This window comes from Papaver somniferum, unplaced genomic scaffold, assembly GCF_003573695.1.
Source record: "Papaver somniferum cultivar HN1 unplaced genomic scaffold, ASM357369v1 unplaced-scaffold_125, whole genome shotgun sequence".
Taxonomy (NCBI): Eukaryota; Viridiplantae; Streptophyta; class Magnoliopsida; order Ranunculales; family Papaveraceae; genus Papaver; species Papaver somniferum.
In genome coordinates, this window is record NW_020621603.1 from 15,455,706 (window position 1) to 15,479,532 (window position 23,827).

The following is a 23,827-nucleotide window of genomic DNA, read 5'->3' on the forward strand; positions in this document are numbered from 1 at the left end:
TAATCAGAATGTGGGATATTATGATCATCACAAACCATCTGGATGGTTTGATTGCGAAAATGCGTAGCATCATTCTTAAAATTTTCAATGGTGATTTTGATTTGATTCTTCAATCTAGAATACTTGTCGTTGCGAGAAGAAAGATTCTTTGCGAGTTCCTCCTTTTCAGCTTCAAGTTCTTCAATCTTTTCACGATATCTATTTTCAGAATCTGCGAACAAAAGACAACCAATTATTAACTTGATGAAAATCTATAAGAAGCAAAAGATTAGTAAAGAAGAGCAATTAGCAACCTTCTCTGTCAGAAATCATGTCTCTAATCAAGGCTGTATGTTCAACTTGGAGACTAACATTTACGCCTAAATCTTTTCTAGCATCATCTAAAATTTTCGCAGCCCAGACAAATTCTTCCTCACTACTTATGAGAAGACGAGAACGAATTTGATTTTCCCTTTCGCAGAGTTCAATATTCTTGCGGTTAGCTTCATCTCGCTCAAGTTGAACTTCAAGGAGAGCCTCTTGGAATTTCGCCAGAGCCTTGGCACCTTGATCAGAGATACGATCTTTATCATCTATGAGACCGCTAATCTTGGTTCTCAACTCATTGGTTTTCTCTTTGGAATCAATAAGGAGACGTTTAAATCTGTTAGCTAAGCCTAAACTGGATCTATGATCAATTTCTAAGAGGCGAAATTGTGATCTAAGTTCATTTAGAGAAAGAGATGAAATTCTATCATTAGAAAAGCTATTTAAGGAATTGTTAAGACGTTCAAGAAGGGTATCATTATCCAAGGCATTAGGAAATGAACGAAGGGGTAGCTTCATCAGAAAGACCATAAATGTCTGCAAAAAGGATTATTTAAATAAGATAAACAACAAGATGAATGAATAAAGAGAAAAGAGAAAAGTAATATACCGTAAAGCTGATTATTAGCTTGTTGAAGACTAGAAATTTTGTTCTTATAAGAGGAAGAATCAATTTCTAATTGTCTATTCTTCTCGCGAAGACCTTTAACTTCAACTTCCAATTCTTCATTCCTTTTGCGAAATTGAAGATTCTTCTTTTCAAGAATTTCGCGTCTTCTCTCTAGATCTGAGGCAACCGCAAAAGAAGCTTTTCCAGCCTGCGAAAAGAAATAAAAAATATTAATATAGAAAGAGATTTTGAGTTATAACAATGAAGAAGTAAAAAGATGAAAGTATACCAAACTATTGAGAGAATGCAAGAAGTCGGGAGTCACTGATCTAGAAACTCCGCGAAGAGAGCTATCACCATCTAGTAAAGGGACATCACAGAGGGTAGCAAGAGCTTTGCAGGTATTTGCGAACTGGCTATCTCCCATTCCTTGTAGAGAATCATAAAAGAGGCCAGAAAGCTTAGCCATAGAAGATTCCGGAGGAGAATTTTCAGTTCCAGCGAGATCATCATTATCCTCATCATCCTTGTCACTTTCAGAATTCTCGTTAGGAATAACATTTGAAGGAGAAGAAGAACACACTTTTCTTTTCTTTGGAGGAGGACCAGTTGATTTTTCTCTGCGAAGAGCACCTTTACCTTTATCGCCAATCTTTGCAGCATCAGCAGATTCTTCTACTTCAACAATAATCTTCGCATACAGATAGAAGTAAGAAATGAGAGCATGGTAATGACAATACTATTTAAAGTCATAAGAGAAAATTTCTTACCTCATCTGTATATGAGCGAAGAGCCAACAGAGTACTAGATTTCCCAGTCCTGTTATAACTATCTTTTAGTTTTTGGATCTGCGGAATATCGCAAGAGTTAGCGAACATAATAGTCAAAATCAACAAAGAAGTATAAAATGAGTTAAAGGGGAGAAGTATACCTCCTTCTCCTTTTCGGGCCAGGAGAAAACTCAAGGTTGATATGCTGCGATATTCGCAGGAAGAACGTTTGATTCAGCAATGTAAGGACCCTTTAGCATTAAAGGAAACACGCACCATTTGTCATCTTTGGATTGGAGAGGAGTTGTGTTTTTACCAGAATTCCAGTCAATATGTTGCATAAGAATTTTAGATTCATCAATGTTATCCTTTCTTCTTAATCGAATACTCCAGCGAGTATTCTCTTTCTTCATGGAGATAAGTTCGTAATTTTCAAAGAAATTCGCCACTGTATACTTCTCAGCAACTATTTCTAGGTTTGCGAATTTTGGATCCCTAAGCTCACTGGAGTAAAGAGATCCTCTACCAGCACCACGATTAGCGAATTCTAGCATTAGACGGATACAATCCCCACTTAATGGGAAAATGGCTCGCGAAAACCCCGGATGAGCGAGAATTTCATAAAATAAAGGGATGTCTGGGTTATAAAGAGGAAGAGGGAGACCTGCGAGAATTTGACCTAGCGAAATTATGATTGATTGATCATCACAATTTTGATTGGAGAAAAGCTTGACAGAAAGAATTGATTTGGCATTCACATCAGGAATGGGGGAGAGTGTAAGACCTTTATTAGCAAGATCTTTTTGGACATCTTGAAGATTCTTCTCATATCTATGACCACTTGGAGCCATGATTGAATAAAGGGTATGGGAATGTATGGAAAGTAAAAGAATTGAAGGAAGAAAAAATTACAGCAGCAGAATTTGCAGAAGAATGACAAAGTTACAGAGATGAGAGAATAAAAATAGAAGAGAAAGTAAAAAGAAAAATGGAAAGAGGGAAGGAGAAGAGTATATAAAGAAAATTTACTTCTCGAAGAAATAAACACCATTAAGACGAAGAGACGTGAGCGGTTGAAAAGTAGCGGTTACAGAAGACGTGTCAAGAAATAAGTGGAAGAGAGAGAGTACGTGTGATATATGTGGAATATGAAAAGATAAGGAGTTGCGACATTTCTCAAATCATTCTCTACTTTGCAGAGAAGATTTGAGAAGAGGCAAGGTGTAGGATCAGATTCTCGCAACAATTGTGTCTCAGCGAAATCATCAATGAAATTGCACAATAGCGTCGCCGAACAGTTTCAGAAAACAACGTCAGCAAATATCATGGGAAAGATGTGATAGTCTTGCGAAAATTAGAGATCTTGCGAAGTTAACATTTATAAGGTTGCGAGAATATCGCAAACCATATCCGAAAATAAAGGACAGATTAGCTGTCATCCACTATGTATTTTTTTTATAAATAGTCATTCGAGTTGTAAAGGAGAGAGGGATCTTTTTTTGAGTGAGAGATAAGTAAATAGGAGAGAGAAAGTTGAGAGCAGAGATCATTCTTGATTTCTTTATTTTCCTTGTAAGAATATTCTGAAATTAATCAATAAAATTAAGAGTGTAAACATAAAAATAAGTTGATTAACGATAAAATCATACGAGGGGTGTATTGTGGGATTTCCTGCAACTACACACCTTGAGCCATCTTAATAGCAAAGGGAATCACAAAAGGCTTCAACAAGTTTTCACTGTCTTCAAAAACGTCTCTGGACAACCATAAACATAAGAAAGCAGCAATGGGTAACATACCGTCGATGGGTTTATCAGAAACCTCGTCTTTGGGATACCAGTGTGTCAACCAGGAAGCGTATTATCCTTTACTACCAGCCTTATTCGCTTTCTCTATTGCAGCTGTCAAGACATGAGAAACGTCGGTCTCCTCATCCGAAAGATCCTAGGAAGATTGCCCGTGATTGGGAGATGCATCAGAGCCGCCACGTCTTCCAAGGTAATGGTAAACTCTCCCCATATACATATGAAAGTGTGAGTGGGAATGCACCAGCGAGCAAACAGAGCCACAATACCACTTGCATCATGATAAATGAACAACTCTCCAGAAGCTTGAATAGCTCTAGTCACCTGCGCCTGGTCAAGCATAGTCCTTACATGAGGAAAACCCAACATATGCCTCCCCCAGCCGGCAAATTTATCCAAAGGTCGTCGAGAAAGATTAAACTCTATGATTGATGAGGTGAAGATCCCTCGTTCAAGACAAAATGGAATCACTGTCTTAGGAGTCACCAATTTCTTCTGAGTAACAGTTCTGGGATTTATCAAAAGACGATACACTGGGGATTTCAAATGTTGCTCAGCTCCCGGAATATCTTTTTCAAAGAATGCATCATCTATGTTCGGGACATTCTTAATCCCAGGGATTTCGTCTTCGTTTCCCCCAACGTAAGTTTCATCCATGCATGTCTCATCTCTGGAGATACCATCATCAACGCACATCTCTTCCCTCGAGGCGTCGTCAGCTTGGGAATTGGTCATCTTTGCTGAGTAGCTGAAAATTCTACTTCAGTATGCCGTCCATATATAAATCAAGGAAATACAAGCAAAATGGTAACTCTTAACTCTTACCTTTTATACTTCCACTAACAATAGTGATAGTATTGCTAGAGTTAACACCTCAAAATCGTTCGTCTCTTCGAAACCTGCGATAATGAACGAGACTTTATTAATTTCCGAGACTGATTTTCATGAAATCGCGAACACAATTTTCATTATGTGAACATTCACACAACTGACCTATGAAGTTTATAACAAGAAAATATTTCATCATAAATATATTGTCTATCTTCGAAGGTTCCTCAAAACACACGTTTTGATATTTTTTTCAAAACAACAATTAATGCAACTTGCATATATAAATTCTCAAGGATTTTTATCTAATGAAAACAAATTCATGCAAATAATATATACCATCATATTTTGCACAATATATGTCACGAATGTATATAAAAAAAAACTATTTTTCCTTCGTATCGTCGTTATTTGTCTTTAAAACGAAGGTTTATTTCAAAATACTGTGAAAGCTCGCATCTCATACATATGATAAAGTTTTTTATTTACATGAAAGTTCATAAGCAAAATTTTATAACTGGACACAAGTTCATCATATAAATTTCCCTTCGAGTCATCGTAATTTGCCTTTAAAACGAAGGATTATTTCGATTTCGTGAAAATTTACTCCTTTTATGATAAAACCGTGGTACACATGAAAGCTCATACACTAAGTTTTATCACTGGACCTAAGTTCATATATTAAAAAAAAACGCACGCACCTGGTCGGCCGGAAGTTAGCCGACGGCAACGGCGACTGGCGGCGGCGATCAGGTGGCGGCGGAACTTCAAGCTGCTGGCGTGAAGGAGGAGAGGTGATGGAGAGCTGGACGTGAAAAAAATAAAAAAGAAGAGGATTAATTCCTTTTATGCAATTTTTTATTTTCAAAACCTAATTTTCCAAGGATTTCCTTATTGGGCCAGGCCCGCAAATCCTAAATGACCAAGGTTCCATCGTCCAAACCAGCCGTTCACACCAATTTATGCTCATCAAATGATGCTCTAATCATGGCACTAAGCCTTCATCAAGTCATGGTTTGCTCATATTCTCGAAATTCGGTAATGTCCTAACTTACGACTAACTTCAATTACTTGTATAATTTATGGCCGGAAAATCACCATTTAATGATGACTGAGGAACATGGCTTTCCTCAGTAAGCATGGGACTTAATGTAGATGGTGGATTTTCAACAAGGTCTAAAATCGTAAACTCGTGATTATACGAGCCTCTGATCCAGCAATCAGACGTGAGTATCGAGGCACGGGTCTCTCATGAATTCTCAACGGAGAGTACTTTCTCTCAGAGTACATGTAGATATGTAGTATCACGGCCGGACAACGACATATCTCATGAATACTGAACACTTTCAGTGATTATTTCTATATAGTATCACGAGATGGACGGCTCCTAGACAACTTGCTCTGCTAGTATAGAGCGATAACGTCTTCAAGAACAAACAACGAGTTTACCCTGACTATATAAAAGATGTGACTTACCGACAAGCTCATATCGGGATAATTAATGCTCCTAGACAGCTTGCTCTGCTAGTATAGATCCACAAAGTTAATTATTCCTAATTAAGATAAATTCTGCCGTGACATTCACTACTGAATTCCCAGAATAATCTATTATTGCTCCTATTCCATGGTCGAATCCACAACTGGTCCCCATGGAATGGCAATAAAAATTGCTCCTATTCCATGGTCGAATCCACGACTGGTCCCATGGAATGACAATAAACAATTGTTCTGATTCTATGATCGAATCCACGGCTTCATCTTATAGAATAGCAATAACTATATTATCTCATTACTCCGATTTCATGATCGAATCCACAACTGGTCTCATAAATGGTAATAGATAAATCTTAATTACTCTGAGTCTATGGTCGAATCTACGATCCCATTGAACGGTAATGCTCACTTTATTATTCTGAATTCGTAGTCGAATCCTCAGCTGATCCTATGAATTAATAATAAACATCTTATTACTCAGTTTTGTGAATCATTTTCCACTGAATTCCACAATTAGCAATAAATAATCAACAACCGGGCGTCTGAGCTACCTCTAAGTAAGCCCCGACTTATATGGTGAAAGTGTATTCAACGACAATGCACTAACAGTCACCGCACGAACGAGTATTTCAAAATACGACGAAACGATTAACCTATTGCAAAATAGGAAGAAAATAATAAATAATCAAAATATTGACCAAGGCGCCAAGGGATTGGACTCATTGACTGGCCGACCGTGCCATGACCAATCCCACGCCAGTTTTATATTTTATCATATTTTTATTATTTTCCTTCATCTGATGAAAATCCTTTCATTTGAACAAATCTCCTTCGTCTCGAGGAAACTCCTCGACTTCATGGTGTTTTCATAAACCCAGGAAAATAATATAAAATTAAGGAAAAATAGTGTGGGGCGTGACCATTGGACAATCGGCCATGCCTTGGTCCCACCCGGCCTCACACCTTATGGTTCCTCATTATTTTATTATTATTATTATTTCTCTGATTTCATAAAAAAACTCCTTGATTTCAAGGTATTTTGCAACAATTAGGAAATAAATAAAATAAAATTATGAAAAACTTGTGGGACCGGGCCCTAGCCGGTCCCACACGCCCCTTTATTTTATTATTATTTATTTTATCTTCCTTGAATTTATCAAATTCCTTGATTTCATGGTATTTCTCTCAAATTAGGAAAATTTCCCTCAAATCATGAAAAATACATTAAAAAAATATATAAAATCATGAAAACTTGTGGAACCGGGCCCTAGCCAGCCGACCATGCCTTCCACGGCCCCACACGCCCTTTTTTTTAATATTTTTGCTTCCTTGAACTCATGAAAACTCCTTCAATTCATGGAAACTCCCTAAATTCATCAAAACTCTTTAAATCCATGATATTTTCATAAAATCATGAAAAATATAATAAAATTAAGAAAAGGCACCACGAGACCGTGGTCACGACTGGCCGACCATACCTCGTTTTCACGGTCCCACGCCTCCTCATTCCTTTATTTTATAATTATTCTCCATCATCTCATGGTGTTTTCCTCAGTTTCAGCGAAACCCTAATTTTGGCATATTTTCTCGAATGACGCTCAACTGCACGTCAGAAAATATCAAAATTCTCATAACTGAGACACGAACGTCTTGGGGACACAAGCATGTTATCTTGATCGACCAAGATTGGCTCTTTGGCTTACATAAGCCGATCCCATCAATTTTCACAGTTTTGACCTAATTTGCACAATTGCACGTATTAGGTCCAAAACTCTTCCAAACACTTTGGATTTTCATGAAGTGATCGTCATTCGATCCCGTAACCACCCAGGGCCGATTTCATGACTCCTTGGTCGGTCCTCACCTCTTTATAATTAATTAGGTTTTTTCACCTAAGGCTCAGACGAGCATTTTCGAATAAATGATTAAACCAGCATTTGATCATTCTTTCACCAACAAATCGTCAACTCTTCAGGAGTTCTTTGTATTTTCTCACGTGAGCATATGAACACTACATGGTTGATCCACTGTCCTATGTAGTCGCTCCCTCCTTCGTCCCATGGTTAAAATTCTGGCGAACCATGAATTGATCATCAATTGATCAAATTATGTTTTCTGAATCCAAGGATCATCATTCCAGATTCCAACCTTAATAATTTTACGACGACCTCATGGTCATTAATATTATTAATTATGCTCGGTTCAACGACCAGTATTCTAATTAATATTTTTGGTACGCTGCCAATAATCCATCATCTGAGCAACACATGCTCAGATGATCAAATATTCAACAATTCATCACATGAGCAACACTTGCTCAGATGATAAATATTTGCTCAAACCAAGGAATATTGGTTTAACAATCAATATTCAACGATCCATCGAATGAGCAATACTTACTCACTTCATCGTAAGAACTATACCTCCGTCTCATGACATGTTCAATTCATGAGTTTCAGAACATCATGTTCAACTCAGCAACTGCATGGACTCATCGTCTCATCAAACCACGAAGTCATCAATTGACTAACATACCACGAGACGTCAATCGTGTCACTTTGGGGGGATATCACTTAGGGTTTTGTCTGGCGGTCTACGGCACGTGTGTTCAAACACACGATGGAATGTGAGCAAGTCGTGCAATCAGTTGAAGGAATTCACGAGGTAGTGGGTGGAAAATCGACCAAGTCTCCACACGTTGAGCAACTGGTTTCAAACACGATCTCCACTTCCCCACTCCTTGATTCCATCAACTGTCACACTTCATGGGGTCATGGTGTCTAAAATTCCAGCAATATAAATAAGTCTCTGAATGACTGAATCATTAACATCAACAATATCATCAATCTCACGTCTCGTCGACAACACGAGATCATCAACTCATCAATTTAGCAACTACTCTCAATTGAGGAATTTCAATCATTCAGAGCTTATTATATTCAGAATTCACACACCCACAATCTTTGATTACCACTGATTCCACACATTTCCCAGCTTCCCTCCTACAAATCAACCTATCCTATCTTGTGACCGCATTTACTCCGGAACGGTCATTGTGTTGATTTAGGCCGGAGTACTACAAATTGATCTCTCGAATCTAAAACACCCCCTTTGCAGCGGTGCATCTGTGTGAGGTTTAACATTTCGCTCTGTTCGAGGAGTCTCCTCCGTACAGTCGTCTCCTCAATTCCTTAAAAACCAGCAAATCGTTTTTCCCCATCTACCGGGTGATTTCACGGGACCCATGTCTTCTATAACTTCGGATGAGACACTTGTTGGAAATTTTAGCATCATGAAAATGATAACTCTGGACGTCATTGCTTCTAAAGATCTTGTAAATCTTTATGACCATCATGAGAATCTTCGCTTCAATATAAGGTGGTTGCGAGAATGACTCAATTCTGTCAGGGTCCGTCGGGGTGAGTTGAATTCATAGAGGTCCTTAATCTGGAGATGCATATGGTAGATGAAGATCTGGAACATGCTAAAAAAGTATCTTGATATGCAGAGGCCAAAGTGAAGCAGCATAACATGAAGAAAGAGATTTTCTCTAGAGGGCTCTGTCGGATGGTTTTCTTCAGGGTTGATATTTTCTCTCTCTGAACCTTACCCGTATGCATCTGGTAAAGGAATGGGACCCTCATGAGTTCGAACTTGATGCAAACCCTAGATTTCTCTTGTCAGGTATGCGAGTAAGTGAAAACCCTAAGTTAAATTCGTAATAGAAGTTCCTCCATTGCGCGACCTTCACTCCAGAGGTTGTAGAAACTTCATTTGACGTCCAATTTCAGTGGTTGACCCCAACTATCGGACAGAAAAGACTTTCCTTTCATCTATTATAGTTAATTTAGGATTTGGAGCTTGTTTTTACGATGATATGTCCATATGAAGTTGAACTCGGAATCCAGATCTATTTAGCAATAATTTCTTCAAGTGTTTTGATGATATCTCTTAGATCGTGCATTGAACCATCATGCCCTTTTAACACATGGTAGGAGAGACATGGAAGGATACTTTTATCAAAGACGCGTTGTCAAATTCTCTACCCATTTGTATTAGTTTTTCGATTTATGTGAATAAAGTATGAGTCGCGTCTGAGTAGACTGTATACTCACTCCTATTCAAACCGATTGAGAACCCTAGTTTGTCTCCTGTATGCGTTCTTTGTTGAAGAATAATTTGAATGCTTCTTTTACTTGATATAGTCATGTTACACGCATATAAAACCCTAAAACATCTTATAAGGACGAAACTATTCATATTTGAACTGTCACATCTTCAGTCAGGATCCGAGACATAGTTGCAATTGCTGAATTCAGAGAAGATGCTGGCGAAGGAGAATCCGATGATACTGAAGAGAGATGCGAGATTTATCGAGTCACAGATGATTCCCTTTCACGATTTTGAAGGCCGAACTCTAGTCTCATAGTCCCCAAGTAATAACATATTGTGATGCGGGTTTGAGGAGTTGAATGGTCTCGATGTGTCCCAATATTTAGAGACACTTGCATTGATTGTTTATAAATCTTTATTTGGAAGACGGATGTCAGGCTCACCTCTTGTTGGTCATGCAAAGGTGTGTAGCACGGTTTTCCGTTAGTCCCTAGTTTGATATATAACTAAGGATTCTTATCGACTCGAGGCGCTTGGAAAAATGAAGTAAAACCCCCGTAGCTTAAGAGATTGAGTCTTAAAGGCGATAAAGCGATACTCTGCGGGTTGGAGATGTCTGTGGAGAGTCATGTAGAGTGTCTGGACGCATGAGTCTTCCTGGACAAGATGAAGTTGTTGTCCCACCTCTATTAGGTGTCTTGACAGGGATTCATGTGAACGTGTTTAGCCAAATCATCCATCGAGATCTATATTTCTTCTGGAAGATGGTAAACCAAAACTAAGAGAAGATGTCATAGGACCAGTACAACAGTGAATGCATTATAGATCTATTAATGCAAAATACGTGCTTTAAGGATAATAGAAACCTGGTTTGTGTTAACGTTGTTGATGATGGAGGTCTTCGAAAGTCCCTACAGTACATCCAAACTTGGGGAAGTGGTTTTCTGATTTGGAGAGACATAAGTGGTCGTCGCATCTTGTTCTTCGGTCGTCACGTCCGACTCTGACACATGTGCTATCTTATCGAGCTGGTCCTTCGAAGAGAAGAGTCTTTGACTGTGGAAACTGCTAGCAAATGTCTGGATGAGTATCCTGAATAATCAACTCCACGAGTATGACTACACATCTCTTTTTCCTTGGTAGATTCCACTGCAAAGATATTCTGCTTCTCCACCTTGGGTGAAATGAGGTCTCCACGAAAAATGATACTGGATAATCATTGGTGTATCTGACATGGGGGTTCATAGAGACTTGGTCGTACAATTGTTAGGACTCCCCTTCTTTCTGACGGGATGGGTGTTGAGATAGCATATCGACCGGAGGCTTTACATCTTCGGATAAGTATTAGCTTTGGCTGAGCGTCTTCCTGGAATCTAGTCTCATCCATACTTTTTCGCGCTCTGTTCATGATCCTCTGAAGCAGGAAGGGAAACAACATGTATCTTTCTTGGAGTTTTGTGACCCTACGTGGCCCTGCAACGCTTTTGACTAGGTCACGTACTACTTGGAGACTTTCGAAGTTTCTGCTAAGTTTATCATGTAGACGACGAAAAGACAAATCCGACGGAAAAAGAACCAGGTCAATCAAATGCAGAATGAAAGAGTTATAAGTAAAATAGTAAAGTGAAGTAAACTTCCCGAGTCCCCTGTGATCAGGTTGAGGGACCTTGACCTAAACGAATTTTGAAACAAATATTCGTCAGAATCTCCAAGTTTAGAGCGTCATCTGGTCTTTGAGGTCCTTGAGAGTGATAAGGACGGTTGGATGGTTGCTTCTTTCCTCTGTAGCGTTCATAACGAGCTTCATCTTCTCCGGTGAGGCCGATTGCAGGCAAGATCCCGTCAGTGCTATTCTCAGCAGTTTGAGTACTCCTTCTTTAGGAAACGTGTACTCGATCTAGATTTGTTGGATCTATTCCTACTGGTAACTCTAAAGGCGTTTTCAGATAAGTCTGGATGTCGATCTGAAATTTTGCAAGATTCTATTGAGTCTCCGGGAGTCCTCCTTGGTCTGTATCCGACGTTTTCAAGGATTACCAGTAGATTTTTATGAAAATAGGTTACTAGGGCGTTTTGTTATGCAGGAAGAGATCCATGTGATCCAGGACGCACTAACCTATTCACTAAGGTAAAACTTGAAAGAGAGAGAAAGTGTTGGTAGGATAACTCTCTCGGCTAAGTCTGTAATGGATTTTCAGAGACTGAATCAATGGAACGTTTTTATGATCGGATTTATGGAATCGGCTTCCTTCCTAATAGTGACCGAAATTGATATATGTAACTAAGTGAACAACCTCCCACTGTGGTCGCCAAAATTTAATTAACTAAAATCTAGGAAAGGTTAGAAGTGGGTTTCTAGGGTTTCAGAAAGTGAGCTACGGGAGGTTGAGCACAAACAGTCTTCGCCTAAACCACGCACAGTGGCCGTTCAAAGGATGCTTCAATCACAAGGAAGAAGGATTAGGGTTGGTCTTAGGGAGGGAAGCAGATTAAGAGAGAGATCAGAGAACAAGTTATTGCTCTGAGAGGTTATGAGAAAGATGATCGTAGCTTGGAAAATAGATGACCTGCTGTTTACGGGTGAAAACTGTTTCTACTGGTTTTGGTAAATTTGGGTGTGTGTGGATGAGAAACGAATCTAAATCCTAAAAAAATACACTGCACGGGAGTGCTTTTGATTCGAGAGATCAATCTATACAATTCTGTCCTAAACCAAGAAATGGCTGTTCCATACTTGCTCCGGTCACAAAGTGAAGGAAACAGGGTTGATCTTAGGAAGGAAAACGAAGAAGGTGTTGAGATTGTGAAGGTGTTGGCTGTTTATTACTTGTATCAGAATGATGAACTGGCTTGCACAATGAAAACAATCAGTTCTGGGTGTTTTCTGGATACTATGACAACACTTGGTTTTTCTGTCTGTGTGTTCTTTGGAAATAGGTGAAGGACCTATTTATACAAGTCATTGAGCGCAACCCTCATCTCGTAGGAAGTGGAGGAGGTGAAGTAATGGAGTAGTGGGATCGTGTAGGAGTGGTGATTATCACACAATCATACCTTTTCCCACTTCCCTCATCACTGTTAATCATCCACCTTTTCCTGAAACGTTCTCGTAATGGCGCGTTGCACGCTGTAAACCGCCAGACCAATACCCAAGTAAGTATCCCCCAGTTTCTGACATGCTTCATGTCTTGAATGAGCGGATCATGGGACCTACCGCAGGAAATAACATACGGTGCTAAGTTAAATAACTAAGTTATTTAGGAAGTTGATATTCATGAAATATCGTGTATACTCGATGCATTTAGTGCATCGAAAACAATCAATACGTACGAAGCATCGCTATTTTAAAGCTTAACCGAATAGGTCGCGGATTAAGCGTCTTAAAATAGCATCACGTTCAATCATCTTCGAGTGATCGTTTGGAGGCCGAATGGGAGAGCCATCCCTGGTCGATCACTCCCTGTGGAATAGTGGCGGACGGTGATTACCGAGGTGCTTCATTGGTCATCTAGCTTTTAACCTAGGATGTCCGACCAAGCTGTCAAATTTGGACGGACGAGATGGTTTACGTCATATATCTACGACCGTTGATGGAATTTTAGGGTTTTTAAGAGGTGCGCAAGCATCCCTCTTTGTCTTGATCGAATTCAAGCATGGGCGTTAATTTTGGTGGGACCGATCAGTCACGCATGGAGGCGGTCCGTTGTTGTGCATGTCTATATCTCTCAGTCCCATGAAGGCCTGATCTAGGCCACTCAAATTGATTTTCAAAGATGAGTGGTCGTGATCGATTTGCGACAAAAATCCATTCCCGCAAAGGATTTGGAAGTCGTGTGACATGCCACCTTCAGACGTGCGTTTCGAGGCGCTCGACCATGGTTCACCTAGGTCGGCCAGTCACACGCACAGGTGGGCCCACGGTGATCACGTTGACATCCTTGGGACCTCTTGAGTCTATATCTACACCCTCCGTTTAGGTTGGCGAAGATGGATGGACGTGATCGAACTCCGACAGATATGCATCGCCGCAAACCCTAATTAGGGTTTTTAAATAGTCACGCATGCGTGAGTTTGACCACACGATTCGGCAAGCCACGCTTCCCCTTTGGGGGGACCGACCGTGTGGGGTCCATGTTGGGCTAACGGTGAACATATGTGCACCTTCCTGATAGTCCTAGGCGCGATCTAAGTCATCCAAATATGTTGGCTAAGTTGGATGGTCGTGATCGTTTTAAGACACTAATGGAATTTCCTTGATATTTTAAAGCATCACGCCATCCATGTTTTGAGCAAACGTTCATTGCTCCACTGCATTTCCGTGAGAAAGCCGATCGGGTAGGTGAGGAGAGGATCCGCCAATGTGTGCATTAGCGCTTCACTGATCAATCACGGGACGATCCAAGCCGTCCAACTAGGCTGGCGAAGTTGGACGGTCGTGATGATTTTAAGACTGACCTGATCAGTCTCGCTCGTTTGAGCCTTTCCGAAAACAACACGGCCACCCTATTTTAGGGCTAGCGTTCGGCGGGTGTTTGGGAGTATAGCGTGTGTTCGACCGGCTAGGGAATAAGCGGGCCCGCCGGTGGTCATCACGGTGATCGCCTGCTCCTGCTAGGGTTCGTCTAGGATGGTTAAATCATGCGGTTAACTTGCGTGGTCGTGATCGTTTCTGAGACTGATAGGGACAGTCCAGATTTCCCTTAGGGAATTAAATATGCTCGATCCGGCTAATATAAGCACGCCGATACGAGATTCTCTTTGTTAGAGAATGGTGTAGCTTGTACGGGCATTTCGTGCATACCTCACTATTGACACTTGGAGATTCATGTTACTCTGCTGAGAGTAACACTCAGTCATCATGCCGCACCAATAATGAGAGTTCTGCTGAGAACAACACAGGAAATACTAGGCAAATCATGCATTAATTAATAATGCTATAAATTCACAGAATATTTGGGATTGTTGCTACATGTTCCATTCTAGGTGAATTTTGTATATTTATCGAATTGCTTCAAATAAATAAATCAAGAAGTTTTTTGCGCTTATCGCTTATCAAATGGCTTTATCCTTTGCAGGATATCAACATATTAAAATTGGTTTTACAATTTTAGCCTTGAACTAAAATCCACCATCAACATGAAGTCCCTTGCCTAGCACATAATGGTTGCATTATTGTGCGGTAGGCATGAGATGGTGACGCATACAACGTAAAAAGACAAGATAAAGGAAGTTTACCTGGAGGGACTCTGACCGTCCGTGTTGGCAATCATCCGCGTAAGTGTGCAGGGCCCGACCACGGGCCTTGGTGGGACCGGTTTCCTCCTTTGGGTGTTTGATCCAAGAAGGGAATCCTTCTTCTATCAGTATTCTCCAGTTACTCGTGTATAAAAGGGTGTTAACCCTTATATTGTTTTTCCCTTACTTCCTCTTCTCTTCTTTTTTTCGCTCGACTAACTCCCGCCGTGATTTGCTGCCGTGGCCGAGCTTTGCCGCTGCCGGATTTTTCCACCGACGTACCGCCCCGCTCGTTGTTCATATGCCAACAAGGTAGGTGCTTCGTCGTTCTCCCATTATTTTTCTTTTCTTTTCTTTCTTTTTTTTCCGGTACAAACCCTAATTCTTAGGTAAACCTCTTTTGCTCTTGAGAAAACCATCGCGTTGCAGATGAAACTTCTTTACGAGACATATCATGATTAATTCCACTAACAAAATTAATAGCAAAGCCGTCGATACTGCTAGGATTTCTTAGTAAAATAAGCCATGAATCCTATGAATATACCATTTTTTGCTCCTTTTTCATTGTTGCACACAAAACCTAGCCTTAGTTTGTAATTTTATAAAACCCTGGCTTAGACTTCGTGGGCATGATTCCATGGACAACTTCATTTTCTCATCCGTCCATAGAAAACCGGTCCATGATTATCTGCTCCACGTACAGCTTGCATGCAAATCTGAACAAGTATAGGCCCCCACGTATGCGTGCTTGTGCCACGGTCAAGGGAGCATTCGAGTCAAGCTTCACTGGTCGTGGGCGCATACCCCACGAAATATATATTTTTTATAATCATAACTTCTTCTCGCAGTATCTCATGGAGTAACCTCTCCAGAAAAAAGCTTCGAATTTAACAAACCCGAGGTTAATGCGTTCGAGGAGGTGATGGCTAAAATCGATCTTCCACTTCGCGAGACTGGTCATGCTATACATGGCATGTCTATCCTGCACTTGCGCATCGCCCGAGAACGTGTTCGATCCCTCTTAGCTTCAATCGACTGGGAGAAAAAATGGCGGCACAATGAAGTGTCGCTATTACCGGTTAGCGCAAGAGATGAGAGGTTCGCAGCACAGCTGAAAAGGCGAAGGGTTGAACATAAACGACCTCCGAATGAAGACAAGCGTGATTATATGATCCATGATGGTGTGATAATCCTCAATTCTGACACAGATGAACCCGAGCACCCAAAGTTGGTCAGCACAATCTCCAATGATGTAGTGGCCCTTGAGAAAGATATGGAAGTTGTTCCTACTGAGGATGTTGAAGCGGAGAATGTTGCTGCAGAAATATCCGAAGGGGAAACTAAGGCAGATCCAAAGGAAGAAGCAATAGCGTCCCACGATGATGATGTTGAAGCAGACTCCAGCGGTGGTGAAGACACGGTCGATCTCCTTGATAACTAAATCTCCTTGTTCCTTCTCTTTTCCCTTTTTTTGGGAAAGTATTTTCTCGTAATTTGTGAACATTGTCTCCTTGCAGTCAGTGGCGGCTGAGTTCAAGGTCTTCCTCCTTTTGCTTGCTTGTTTGAACAAGGATTTTTATTTATGTTATTTTTGAAACAAATCTTCCATTAATGCTGCATCAGAATCTTCTCAGGCGCAGTGATGTGCCTAGCAATTCTATGATGAAATACCACGAACCTGCATGTCCTCCTATCATGAGATCCGCCCGATGAAGTAGTCTGTTCAAGGCGCTTTCCCCTTTTCCTCTGTAAAAATTCTATTCCTCCAACGTTTTTAAAAGATACGAAGGGTTTATTTTTAGGGTTTTCTTTCTGGTTTAATCTCGTGGGTAATGATGATTTAGGTGGACCCATAATTTTGTGTCATGCCTAGAGGGTAAAGAAATTCCTAAAGGAAATAATACTTTGATTAATTGAAAATTGAAACCCTAATAATTATGAATGCAAATAGTGCAATCATTTTTGGAGGAATTACAAACATTGCATTAAAGGGAAATTGTTGGAGGAACTACTATGTAGAGTACTGGAGGAAAATGGTAGTACGGCGCTTTTGGGTATTGTAGGGCTTGATCCATCGTGAGTGAATCGTCACGCCTTCAAGCTTGTCGGCGTTGATGATCTTGCAATAGCCGCCCAGGATGACATCTGCTACCAAATACGGTTCATCTTCCTTCGTTGGCGAATCAAATTGGGTAGTAATCTTCACTTCCACGTTTCCAACTTGAAATGTGGTCATCTTCACTACCATATCTCCGATTTGAAACTTATTCAAGCTTGGTACAATATCTTGATTCTGGGGCGCGTTGTCTCTAGGCCTGTCAACGGCACTTAACGTAACAAATAATGGCTCTGCCGCTACCGTTGCCGTTTAAATTAGCGGTTAACCGTTATCCGTTAAATGCCGACGGAATTGTAAAATCCAAAACCATTGCTGTTACGTCGGACTTATCGGTTAACGGTTAATTTTCCGGTATTAACCGGTATGTCACAGGACAACACAAAAGCAGGTTTAAAACACAAACCAATTACATAGAATAGTTCTAAATCCAAGCAAACAAGTTCTAAATCCATGACACACAGAAAAAAAAACATACAGATGTTCATGTTCTAAACCAAATTACATGTTCAGATCATCACATGTTCTATCAAAAGAAAAAAACCAAGTTTTTGCAAAAGAAAAGACAAAGGGATGCCAACTGCATCTGCAACTGCAAATGCATTCCTCCATCTCCAAATTCTCCACTGCCAATGCCAACTGCATTCCTCCTTAGTCCTCAACTTCTGCATTTTGAAAGGAAAATGAAAAGTGTTAGACAGTGATGTCAGTGAAGCAACTTAAGTTGGCAAAGTGGCAATGTCAGTGCAATAAGCCAATAAAAGTAGCAATGTCAGTGCAATAAGCCAATAAAAGTGGCAATGTCAGTGCAGTCACAACTATCAGTAAAAGCTAGTAAAATATTAAGATATAAGGAAACTTACCAGTAACACAACTATTGCTCTCACTGAGAGTGAGATCTGGCAGCCAATCACCCAAACAAAGCAAAGCTTCAACAAGATCTGGATCTAATGAACTCCTGTGAGATGTGAGAACTCTGCCACCAATACTAAACATGGATTCTGATGCTACACTTGTCACTGGAACAGCCAATACATCTCTTGCAATCCTTGAGAGAATTGGGTACTTAGCAGAATGATTCTTCCACCAACTTAAGATATCAAACCTCATTTCTTCAGCATCTGTGCCTTTAGGAAGAACTGGTTCTGCTAAGTATGTCTCCAATTCTGACTTCTCAACCTCAAACATATTGTTTTCCATAATGAAATCATCATAACCAAATCCATATGATGTTGTTGTACTTGTACCTGCACAGCTCTCAAATGCAGTTGAATGCATTGCAGTATCAAAATAATCTGGAGCTGTAGTGTTTGTTTCATAAGCACAGAAAAGAGCATTGAGTGCAAGCTCAAATTTGTTATAGTGACTTTTATAGTGATCCACACCATATACTCTCTTCATAACAAACTCCACCCATTTAGCTTTGTACCTAGGATCTAAAACAACCCCAATGCCCATCAAAGTGTTACTTTCTTTCCAGTAGCTATCAAATTTCATCCTCATATTATTGGCCATGTCTCTGATGTACTCATGCTGACTTGATTCCCATATCTTAATGCATCTATTAACTTCTTGCACCCCATTATAATATAAATTTGCTGTGGGATACTTAATCCCAGCAAATTTGGTTGAAATGACATCAAACAATTCCAAACATTCACATATGTGTACTCCTTGTTCCCACTCCTTAGAGGTTGGTAGTATCTTGAAGTCATTATCTAAATCAGCTAGCCTAACAAAAGCTTGTCTCAGAAAGATTGCATCCTTTAACATCTTATAGGTGGAGTTCCACCTGGTATCCACATCTAAACCCACATACCTTGAAGAAGGAAGCTTAACTTGAGCAATAGAAAATTCAAATCTCTCTTTTCTAGCCTGACTTGCTTTGACATATTTTACACACTCTCTAATTGCATCTATAAATGGAGCAGCCACTCTCATTCCACACCCTACAATCAAGTGTAATACATGATTACTACACCTCATTTGGAACATATCCCCATTAAGAACTAAACAGTCTTTGCTATCAAGCCATTTCTTCAGATGGTCCATCATAACATTGTTGGAGCTAGCATTGTCAGCAGCAACAGCAAAAAGCTTAGTATCTATGTTCCAATCTAGACATACTGATTTCACTACAGATGCTAGAACTTCTCCAGAATGTGGTGATGGCACTAAAGTATATGCAAGTGTTTTCTTAATCAGTTTCCAATCATCATCTATGTAATGCATTGTCACACAGCAATAACCATCCTTTGTATGCTTACATGACCACATATCTGTTGTTAAACTACACTTAGATGTAATTGTCTCAAATTGGTCTTGTAATTCTTTTTTGAACTCAGTTCTTAGTTTCATGATATCTTCCCTAACTGTATTCCTAGTGTAAAGTTTAGCAGCAGGATTTAAAGACTTCACAAACTCAACAAAATATGGATGCTCAACTATAGTGATTGGATAACCATGTTTAGCAATCATTTTGGCAACTAGTATCCTAGTAGCATCAGCATCATACTTCCAATTAGCAAGCTTAGTTTGTGCATTACCTGTTCTGACTGTAGTAATCTTTGTTTGTCCTTTCTTGTTTGCAGGCTTGTTTTGGCAAGTTTTGGCATGGTAATGCAATTTGCTGGTTCCTTGGCTACTGGGTGCAGTCATTCTCTTATTACAATGTTTGCATTTAGCTACAAGTATCCCAATCTCCTTACCTTTTACCATCTTCTTTTCAGTTAACCTTTCAAAATCATCCCAAACATCAGACCTTACTGCACGCAGTTTCTTCTTTGCTTCAGCTATAATTGGATCTTCATCTACTTCTATTTCTTCTACTGCTTCTTCTGTTGCAACAGCAGCAGGTGTTGATTGAATTCCTGATTGTTGAACTTGAGATGCAGAAGGTAATTCAGATGCAACTGAAAGTGATTGAGAGGGATGACTTCTTTTTGATGAACCAACGCAATTGGATGCTCCTCTTTCGCTTTGGGTCATGATTAATTTCACGAATTGAAAACCCTAATTTCAATTTTCTTCTCTCGTTTGTGAGTTGATTCAGTTGAAGAACAGAAGAAGATGAAAATGATGTTGATTCGAGTATAGTAACCTAGGTATAGATGAATTTTACACGTGCTAGGCACACGTTAGCGGTTAACGGAACTAAGGCTAACGGAAATAGGTCTTTCGTTGCCGTCACCGTCGGATAAAATTAACCGCTACATTATCGGTAACGGATAACGGATATAATGGAACTAAACGTAACGGCAACCGGGTAATCGGATTCGGCTAACGGTTAACGGATTTCCATTGACAGGCCTAGTTGTCTCTGACCGATTCCAAGTTCTTGGAAAAACGCTTGAAAGGACCGGCGCCCCACTCACATCTCTTAGTGACAGTTAGGTTGTTGATCGAAACAAGTCCCCAGGCCTTATCAGGAAGAGGATTCATTGTTTGTAAAAAAAAGGTTGTTCAATGAGACTTACTTGGGCTCGGAACCTTTTAAGGTACGACGACGGGCTTTCTCCAGGAAGTTGTGTCATATTTGCAAGTTGTTGATACGACAATAAATAATCTTCAGGATTTGACGACTCATTGGAGATTCTTTCAGGTATTGAAATCGGCAAAGGACACATTCCCAGCGATGCATTGTTGTCGTGTATCCGCGGGCGTCACAGGACCATGTCGTAATTCGGATACTCTTTGACTATGTAAAATTTGGCCCGTGTTGGAGTATCACCGATTTTAACTTCAAGGTCAATGCATCCATATGCGTCTCTGAGTTCTCCTTCTGAGCTTCTGATCACGGTTGGGTTGCAAATAACTTCCTGTTTCGAAATTTTTGCGGCTTTCAGAGTCTTGACAGTGATGATGTTGAATTCAGAGGCTGCATTAATCAATGTGTTTTCGAAATCGACATCCTTCAAACGAGTGACGGTCAAGAGTCCCCAGTTCCACTTGCTGGTCGCATCTCCCAGGAAAGACTGAGGTTCCGAGACTGTTTCCTTTTCTGGATACAAACGCCTGCCTCATACAATACGGTTGAGGGCTACAAATATGTCTTGACGTTGTGCCTTAGATAAATACAAGATTTCACATAAATGCTTCATCGTAGACTTCACGGTCTTGCGAACAGAATCCCCGGAATTCATGCAGCTCCTAATAGGAAGAGGATGCCTATGAACGCCTTCGTTTCCTAACTGGAGTTCTCCTGCCTCTACCTTTTCTCTGAAAATTTGCTTCAATTTGTTGCAATCCTTGGTCGGGTGATGGACAAACCTATGGTAACAACAATACTTGGGATTTGCCATTTATTCCTCAGTCGGAGGGCCGTCTGAGGAAGAGGTAGCTTGATCGCGTCATCTTGAATCCATGCTTCCAAGAGTTCTATGACTTCATTCATGGGAAATGGGAAGTTCAGACTGTATCTCCATCTTCTTGCACAGGAGCCTTGCCCGCTCCCTTTCGAGATGAAGTTGTCTACACTGGTGCTGCACGCTTGGGTGGTTGTTCTGTTGTTGACGCTTTCCTTTTTCATCCTTCGCCTACTACACTCACAGAAGGACCGGTGTTATATTGATTGTTGATGAGGCGTCTGCTTCCTCGACTTTCACGTGCATCCTCGTTTCGGACGACCCTGGTTCTTCCCAATAACGCCGGGGTCGTTGTAGCTGAACGCTTGGCGGCTTCGTGGAGCTCCGAAAATGTTTGGAAACCCAAATTCTCCAAAAAGGCGCGATATATGGGTACCATCTCGTTAATGCATGATTCCACCAACTGATGTTCGGTGACATTCGGATCATGACAATCCAAAGCTTGAACCCGGAACCTCTTGACGTAGTGGTTCGGATGTTCGTTATTTAGCTGAAATATTCTTCCTAAGTCCGAAAAGGTTATCTGCTCAGACACGAAGAAATATTTCATGTAGAAAGCAGATACCATTTCTCCCCAACTGGATATGTTGTTAGGTGCGATGTTGTTGTACCAAGTGTACGATCTTCCAGTAAGTGACTTTGAGAATTCTTTCAGGCGGAGGACATGATTATATTCATGTTCCCCCAAGGATTCGAAAAATCGATAGATATGTTCACGATCGTTACCAGTACCATCATAAAGGGTGAATTGAGGTGAGGTGTATCCTCTGGGAAGGGGAATCCGTTGCACGTCTTGAGGGTACGGAGGTTGATGCTAGTGCATATCCATCAGATTTCCTTTACCACGGCTTTGGAGGAATCGCTCCAGGTCCTCACGTGTAATGAAGTTGGATGGATGGTCCCTTTCTCTTGGACGTTCCTGGTCCCTTTATCTCAGATGCTCAGGAGAAACACGAGCTTCTTCATCCATGTAGGCTCGCGTCGTTGAAGTACCTGCTCCAGGTGCGTTGAATGCCTTCCTTGTTGGCTCCAGGGGCTGGCTTGGCTCTTGTGGCAATCAATCAGTTAATGTCTTGAGAAAAGTGAGTACTTCTTTCTGAGTTGTAGCCATATCCGTTTTCGCCCTAGCGATAACTTCTTGTCTCTCCATCAAATCCACCATGGTAATAGGGGGTTGTCTTCCTCTGGGTCCTCCGGCCCCTCGTCCTGACGAAGGAGTGGCAGTTTCTCTGGTGACGGCTGGAGGCGTTACACTCGAAGAAATTCCGGGGTTTGCAGCTGCTCTGGCTCTGGTGATAGGAGGTGTCACACCCAATGGAATATATCCTCCTGTTACGCTGCTGGTGGTGGTAGAGGACGTAATTCCACAAGATACATTGATCGTATTGACAGGATGCACGGTAACACCACTGATCGGGATATCAATTCCGAGAGTGTTGTCGGTGCTGGTTCCGTCGGGATTGGTTGCTGATCCAGACCTAAGATCCACCATTTTTGAAATCAGTAGAATTGAATTGGGTTTTGAAGAAATTGACTTCACAACCGAGAGATTAATCTCCCATTGTGGTCGTTAATTGTTTATGGGTGAAAACTGTTTCTACTAGTTTTGGTAAATTAGGGTGTGTGTGGATGAAAAACGAATCTAAAACCTAAATAAATGCACTGCACGGGAGTGCTTTTGATTCGAGAGATCAATCTATACAATTCTGTCCTAAACCAAGAAATGGTCGTTCCAGACTTGCTTCGGTCACAAAGTGAAGGAAATGGGGTTGATCTTAGGGAGGGAAGCGAAGAAGGTGTTGAGATTGTGAAGGTGTTGGCTGTTTATGACTTGTATCAGAATGATGAACTGGCTTGCATGATGAAAGCAATCAGTTCTGGGTGTTTTCTGGATACTGTGATAACACTTGGTTTTTCTGTCTGTGTGTTCTTTGGAAATAGGTGAAGGACCTATTTATATAAGTCAATGAGCGCAACCCTCAGATCGTAGGAAGTGGAGGAGGTGAAGTGATGGAGTAGTGGCATCGTGTAAGAGTGGTGATTATCACACGATCACAACTTTTCCGACTTCCCTCATCACTGTTAACCGTCCATCTTTTCCTGACACATTCTCGTAATGACGCGTTGCACGCTGTAAACCACCAGACCAATACCCCAATAAGTATCCCCCAGTTTGTGACATGCTT